This window comes from Pholcus phalangioides, unplaced genomic scaffold, assembly GCF_987345545.1.
Source record: "Pholcus phalangioides strain wild (caught in Gottingen) unplaced genomic scaffold, Ppha-v1.0 ptg000007l_1, whole genome shotgun sequence".
In the NCBI taxonomy this organism is placed as follows: domain Eukaryota; kingdom Metazoa; phylum Arthropoda; class Arachnida; order Araneae; family Pholcidae; genus Pholcus; species Pholcus phalangioides.
Window position 1 is genome coordinate 26,020,522 of NW_028301600.1, and position 8,142 is coordinate 26,028,663.

Sequence of the window (8,142 nt, forward strand, 5' to 3'; positions counted from 1 at the left end):
ATTTTATACTTTTTATACAAATCTTTCATTGAAATTTAAGTTGTGAAAACAGTCGAAAGAAAATAGTATATAATATTAATCACATAAAAATGTTTTCTAAATTTATTCAAAGTGAATCTCCATTTATAGAAGTAATAAAATAAAAATATCAGGTATGCAACACATAGGGTGCATAGCAAACAGTTCGCACCAGTTTTTACTGGTGAATCGTTGATCTTAGAGGCATACTTGCAATTACACTCATGCCCATAAATTAAGGATAATGCCAGCTCCGGCAAATAAAGGTTCAGAAACAAAACAAACGTTATTTATTCATAAAGCCCATTTATCAAACAAAAGATAAAGAACAAAAACGATGGTGTATATATCATACCATTCATAAAAACTACGATTTTTGCTCCCTGGAGCAATTGTAAAAAATATCTCCTTTACAAAAACTTACTATTACATGGTTGGTATGATGGTTAATACATTGTATGTCTCCCATGCGATGAAATAAAGTCCGTACAACGCCTAGGCATGATGAGTATCAAATTATCGATCTGATCTTGGGGAAGATCACTACACTCAGCAAGCAATGCTCTCCGAAGTTCCGGTACACATGTAGGAGGTGGTTGACGGGCTGCAACTCGTCGGCCAAGCATGTCCCACACATGCTCTATCGGATTCAAGTCAGGTGAGAATGCTGGCCATTCCATACGGGTTATATCCTCAGATTCGAGGCATTCGTTTACGATGTTTGCTCGGTGAGGACAGGCGTTGTCATCCATAAACACAAATTCTGTGCCCATGGCACCCCTAAACAAACGTACGTGTTGTTCCAGAATAATGTCCCGATAAATTTGGGCTTTCATGGTTCCGATTTGAACATGCAGATCTGTTCTGGTATAATTCCACCCCAAATGAGCAATGCTGCACCACCGTAACGGTGTCGTTCAATGACGATGTCTTGGTGGTAACGGGTACCTGGCGTTCTCCATATGAAATTCCGACGTGAATCAGACTGCAAGCTAAACCTGGACTCGTCGGAAAACATCACACAAGCCCACTGTTACGATGTCCACATTGCATGTTCTCTACTCCAGGCTAATCGCTGCCGACAGTGAGTTGCCGTGAGCGGAACGCATTTGACAGGCCTGCGAGCATATAGACCAATATCTCCCAAACGTCTGTACACGGTTTGCCTTGAAACTGTGGTACCCGTGGCTGCAGATAGCTGACGAGACAGGTCGGATGCTGTGCTCCGTCTGCTTCTTTTGGCAGTTACTGCGAAATACCGGTCTTCATTCGGCGTTGTAACTCGAGAGCGACCTGTACTGTAACGTCTACTGACATTTCCGTTATCTTGGAATCGTTGCCAAAGCCTAGAGATGACACTTTGGGCAATTCCAAGTTCCTCGGATACTTCCATCTGAGTACGCCCACATTCCAGGCGGCCGATAATTCTACCAAGTAAAAAATCATCCACATGCGTCCTCTGTGTCATAACTATTCGCTTATGGCACTGAGCGCCTTACAGAACTCTTGTGAACAATTTTACTTCTTTGCCACCATTATTTATATACCCCCCCCCCCTCTTACACTCTCGTCATTGTGACGTGCTATCGGCATCATCTGGTGGCTTCCTGAAATTTGCATATCATTCTTGCAGATGTGTGTGATAATTCTACAGGTCAAATTTTTACTTTAGATTTCGATTTCCGTGTGATTCTGAATTATCCTTAATTTATGGACATGAGTGTAGAAAAAGTATCTAAATAACGTGTATAACTGAAATACGTCAACTCAAAAATCGGGGGAAAGTTGGGAAAGAAAAAACAACAAAATCTCTAACGGAAACGCTTTTTACCTTCATTTTCTAAGCTGTTTTTTTCACAACTTTCCACCATTTTTTTAATTCAAATATCTTATGAATATTGCATTTAGAAACGTGGATTTTTTTTTTCGTTGTTGGCATCCGGAGAGGCAGGGCAAAAACTTTCTAATTGGGATTTTGAGCACAGGTGTCCGTATTAAAAAATTAATTTTTATATTTTAATAACTACACAACCCCTTGCAACATGAATGACGTATCTGAGTTCTACACGTCATTTTTTCCGTTACTTTTCTTACTGGAAGTATGCCTCTACGATCAACGGTTCGTCAGTAAAATACGGTGCATGCTGTTATAGCTATGCATCCTGTATGTACAAAACATCATTAAGCAATTCGAAAAGAAATGTCATATACTGGAAAAAAACTGAATTAGAATATATATAAATATTTCTATATATTAAAAGAAATATAATATTCTGAACATATAAAACTTAAACATAAAAGAAGAGGTAAATACAAATACAAATACATCGCCACAACAGGCAAAATGCCCAACGAGGTGGATGAGAAAAAAAATTTCACCCTGTCGTCCGCGACAGGATTCGAACCTGCAATCTTCTGATTCGAAGTCAGACGCCTTATCCATTAGGCCACGCGGACACGTGTACAAGCTATTTAAGCAAGCAAGTGAAGCACTTATTCCTAAAACCAGCATGTGAACAACTGCATATTCCATATAAACGCTCATGCACGTCATCCATAAAAGATTCTTCTTAGGAATTATCAGGGGGTAGACAGAAGGCAATAAATATCTGTGTTATATGTCTTACCTTAATTTTTTTTTTCCCCGTACAATGGGCGTATATTGAAAGGAACGAGCTAAAAATATATGTTTTTTAATTAGAATGCTGTTACATTAAAACCAGTGAAATTAACGTATTTCTGGACAAATTAAAAATAAAATGATGAGAACCTTACAATCGTTCGTTGCGTTTGAGGTCAAAACCTTTCAAAACGATCGTAAGGTTTTACCTTTTCATTTGGTTTTTAATTTGTCGAGAAATACGTTGATTTCAATGCTTTTTATTCATCTTGTGTTAAAGTATTAGCTTTTTATATAATACGATAGAGTTTGAGAGAGGCATTGCTGTATTATGAGAGATTTAAGGGAAAGAAAACATATCGGTATTTTATTTGATTGATAATATATACAGGCTGTCTCAAATTGTTTACGCAGCAGATATCTCTGTAACCGTTGACTTTCGGAACATGTTTTCAATTACGAAAATTTTTCAAATGACGTGCAGTTACGTGAAATTTCACAATTTTGTTTGAGGGGTTGTGTACATGAAAAAATAAAGAAATTAACTTTTTTATGTAATCCCCGTATGCTGAAAAATCGGATTAGAAAGTTGTTGCTCTGTCTCTTCTGAGGCGAACAATTTTTTTTTTTTTTTTTTGGTGCGATATTCACTGAGATATTCGAATTCCAAAAAAGTGAAGAAATTTTAGCAAAAATAGCGTTAAATGCAGGTAAAACGATTCTTCGCATTTAGAGCTAATTTTTTCCCAAATTTCCTCCTCTTTTCGAATTCGAATATTTTAGTGAATATTGCCCTTAGAAACGTGTAATTTTTTTTTTTTTGCCTCAGAAGAGATAGAGCAACGACTTTCTGATTTGGTTTTTGAGCACACGGGGACTGTATAAAGAGTTAGTTTCTTTATTTTTCCACGTATAAGATCCCTCAAAGAAATTTTGAGATTTTAAGTAATTGCACGTCATTTGAAAGTTTGTAATTGAAAGTATGTTTCGAAAGTCAACGGTTACAGAGATATCCCGTGTGCAAACGTACGTGTGCGTGGGTGCGTGCGTGCATGCGTGTGTTTTTTGCTTTGGGCTATTGCATTTCAATTATTAAAGTATCCTGATGTGGGAAATATCACCATGATGTACATCATCAACAATTTGCAATCCACTGCTGGATGAATGTCTCCTCTAAATTTTTCCACTTTGTCTGATGCTTTAGCCATCTAGTTGACCCCGGCCACTTTTCTGATGTCGTCGATCCATCTTGTGTGGGGACGCCTTCTCGGACGTTTAACACCACATATATATATATATATATAACACAAAAAAACGCATGTCAAAAACGCATTGGAGAAACTACAGAAAAATAAAGGCCCATGAAGACCATTCTTAAGGATATAATATTTCTTATTCGTCACGAAAAATCAAAATGAAATAATTCAAATCTGATACAATCATCATGAAATAGATACACTTCAATGTCAACTGTTGAGTAAATTTTCATGATTTTCGGTTTAAGATCTGAGAAAAAATGTAGGACACGTTATTTATACAAATACAAATACAAATACAAATACAACGCCACAACAGGCAAAATGCCCAACGAGGTGGCTGATAAAAAGATGCCCATAAAAATATGGTTGTCATATGTTTCAAAAATACAGCAACCCAATTAAAAATGCAATTAACACAAATTACAAACAATATATACACATGATAAAATATTATACAATGCCCATAAATAATACTTATGGTTGTCTTATTCTAAGAATGGATAGCTTCTCGATTTACCCCAACATGTTTATCGTATTTCTTTTTAAACGTGTCAATTGTGTTACAATTTACTACCTCCGGGGGTAAGCTATTCCATTTATTAACAACCCTATTGGAGAAAATTGGAGAAATAATTGGAGGAAATAGTGATAAAAAAAAAAGGCGAAACGTGAGTTATATATAGAAAAATATTTATTTTCTGATCAAAAAAAGGAAGAGTAGACCCTGTCCATAAAGTACAAAATATGCCTCTTCTCACTAGACGTGTCCACCGAGTATGCAATTGGTGAAGAAAATGGAAAGACGTGCACATCTGTTTTTCTAGACAGCAGTATAAATTTAGCGGTAGAAACAGTTTTAAGCCGGATTTATAATACAAAAAAAAATGTTTTTTATTCTCCACATACGCTGTCTTCTGCCAAAAACTCTTCTGGCCCTTTGATGTCTATGAAAAAAAAAAACAAACAGTTGTACTTTTTTTCCAACATATTTTTTTTTTCTATTTTCAGCTTGTCCAGCCCCTTCGTCCGTGAGAAAAGAAATCAAACAATATCGAATAAGCAAAAAAAATGAAAATTTAAGGATTTTTCTGTCTTGCCAAAGACAATGTTTTATATATATTCCTTCTCTATTTCTTACAACTATCCAGAGATTCTTCGAGTTGAAATACTTTTTTTTATACTCCTTTCCTTGTATATTATACATTTTTTTTTTTCCTCTTATCCTCACAACATTTTAAACTTTTTTCTTGCTTGTCGCGAATGTCATATTATCCTGCTGAGCAAGCGAGTGTTTTACTTTTTTCTGTAAATTTCATTCGTTTTGTTTGTGAAGAAAAAAATATTTTAAATAAAATGTAAACAAAAAAAAACCACTATTTTGAAACAAATACCGTTCTTGTAGGATAAATCACAGTAAAAAAAAATGTTCTTTTCATAATTATGTGAAAGAAGGGGGGAAAACACACGGGAGGTAGATAGATATACAAGGAGAAAGAAATGGGGAAAAAAATGTAGAAAAAAAAATGGAATGTTTTTATCCCTCGGTAAACCATTAGAAAAACGAAAGTAGGGAGAGTGAAAAAAATGCTTTTAAATAAAAGGCTAAAAAGACAATATCTTCCACATACTTGCTGCCAAGTGAAGGAAATTACAATTGAATTATACTTTTTCCTCCTCTTTTGCCTCGAATGGCCATAATGATCGTTGAGCAAACGAAATACAAAAAAAAATAATAAATAAATAAAAATACCTAAGAACTTTTCAGAAAAAATACTCGTCATTCTTGTAGTTTACTGATATGTTTTATTAACTTGTTTGTAAGTTTTACTCCAATGAAAAATGATATTATATATATATATGTGTGTGTGTATATGTATATGGAACGACTGGAAATTCAAAACAATATATATATATGAACATTGAAAATTTCAAAAATTTTAGAATGAAATGAATTCTTCAAATTATTTCAATTTTTGAAATTTTCAATGTTCATATATATTGTTTTCAATTTCCAGTTGTTAACATAATTAATTTGTTTTCATTTTTTCATATATAAACAATGAAACTTTAACAATGTTTTTTCACTAAACTGCATATTACAGCTGCCTGTGGCACTGGTATTGGTGAGTTTCGACAAAAAATTACATATCTGCTGTTATGAATAAAATTCAATGTGATAATATTAATTAGAATGGGCTGATTATATTTTTCCCATCATCGTTTATATAATAATTGATCAAATATAAGCTGTTATACTATTCAATATGCATTCTACGTTTAACATTTTTTAGCGATTGTGGCTACGTTAACATTGGTTGAAATCGACGCCTGTATAACTGATATAATAGACACTGGTCATGAAAGGTACACCATTCTATGACCAATTAGACAGTCGATTCATCCAGTAATACTCGAGATAAATTACAATAGGATCTGATAAAACAGCTTATTCGAGAGGAATAAGAATTCTTCCATTGCTAGTAAAATTAGAGAAAAATGAGAAAAAGTATCATCAAAACATTAGATACAAATACAAACACATAGGCCACAATTATGGCCCCCACAAGGGTGGGGGCTGACAGGACTGAATCCCTGGGGCCCAGGATGATTCTCATCTTTTTTTTTAGGGTGTTTTACGCTATAAATTGATCATAAAGGGTCCCGTAGAAGTCTGGTCTGGGGGGAGCCGCAAAAGATCCCAGCCTAGAGGCCCTGATCTCAGGCAAATGCACAACGAGAACGAGGTAGTTGTAAAAAGATGCCCATAAAAAGTATGGATGTCAAATATATCTGCAATGCAGCAATAGATATTAAACCTGAAATTGAGATTTGATAGTAACACCTCCACAAAATAATAAAGGGAAATTTTTGTCTAGCTCCCAATCATGTCAGTTAGTAAAATTTTGACCCTCTCTTTATCATACAGAAAGAAATTTACCCCGTAATATTTTAATGAAAATTTTTGAAGACATCGATGATTAAAATTTTTGAAATTCTTCACTTTTTACGTACAAGTCTCAGAAGGGAAAAGCATTGAGATCTCGATGAATTTTCACTCAAATAATGCGGTGTGTCAATCCATCGATATAATAAAGAAAAAGACAAAATTTAGTTAAAAGACAATTTTTGATTGGCATCTTAAATTTTTATTTTTTCCTCAGTTATTTTAAAGAACTGAAACTGTCTTTTTCTCGATCGTCTTCCACAGTTTATAAGCAACCTATTTTTTATTTATTTCGGATCTGAAAAAATCCATATCCTATAACATATAGAACTTGTAATTTAAATATAAGATTTGTAATAACTTCACCATACTCTCTTAAAACTCTTAAAATCATTTGTAATCATCACTGTCAACTCCGTATATATTTTAACCATTTCCCCCAGGTTTACTTTTCCTTTGTAATACTTATTCCATACAAACTTTACAATGATAAAATGTTTTCGTCACGTCCGTCTTGCTGCAAATAAATTGGAACATGCACCTATTTTCCTCCTTTTTTTATTCTCTTTCAGCTTGCCACATTCTTATTTATATCAATGATTTCTATCATCATCACTTTCTACAAGAAAACAATGTTCTCGAAATGCATAGCACGTTGAACATTTCTTTATTTATTGTTATTTCAATATCTTTTATTCGGAAAATTCTTTTCTATATTTATATTTTTTCTCTTATTTTCTGTTTTTTTTTTTTTTTTTTGTTTTTTTTTTTGGTGGCTGGATTGTCGATAGAGGAAAAAACCCTTTATGCTCGAGCCATTGCATTCAATATTGCCTAGCAGCGGGAGACATCAGACTGCAAATAAGTGTCTCAAAGTGAATAATTGCACTGCAGATATTGATAGTGAGCAATTTTTAATGTTGTCATGGCCAGACAGAAGACATTAGTTGAAGGAGAAATATACGTTGCGCTGAAAATTCAAGACGCTTTCCAGTCACGAGCAGAGGAACTGAACGAAATCGAATGAATTTATTGCCGGCGATATTGACACGAAAGAAGGAAAAGAAATGAAAATTCGAAAACTCGCTTCAAAACGAATCGAAGGGGGAAAAATTTATATATACGAGTGCCTCAATAGATGTAATGAAATATTAATTCAACAAAGAAAACATAACAGAGTGTACTATCCTTTAAAAAAAGGACAATCCCTGAGGTTTCATGAGACTAAAAATGTTCTTTATAATAGATACTTATAAAAAGGGTAGTAAGGAAAGTCCCTAAGCCACATTTTACTGAAGAAC

At 34.1% G+C, this 8,142-nt stretch overlaps 1 non-coding gene across 1 annotated transcript; it reads right to left on the reverse strand.

Annotated features, from left to right (window-relative positions):
• Positions 1–2,402: 2,402 nt before the first annotated feature.
• On the reverse strand, positions 2,403–2,475 carry TRNAR-UCG (transfer RNA arginine (anticodon UCG)). The gene has a single exon. It is a non-coding gene; the product is annotated as a tRNA-Arg (tRNA).
• Positions 2,476–8,142: the final 5,667 nt, after the last annotated feature.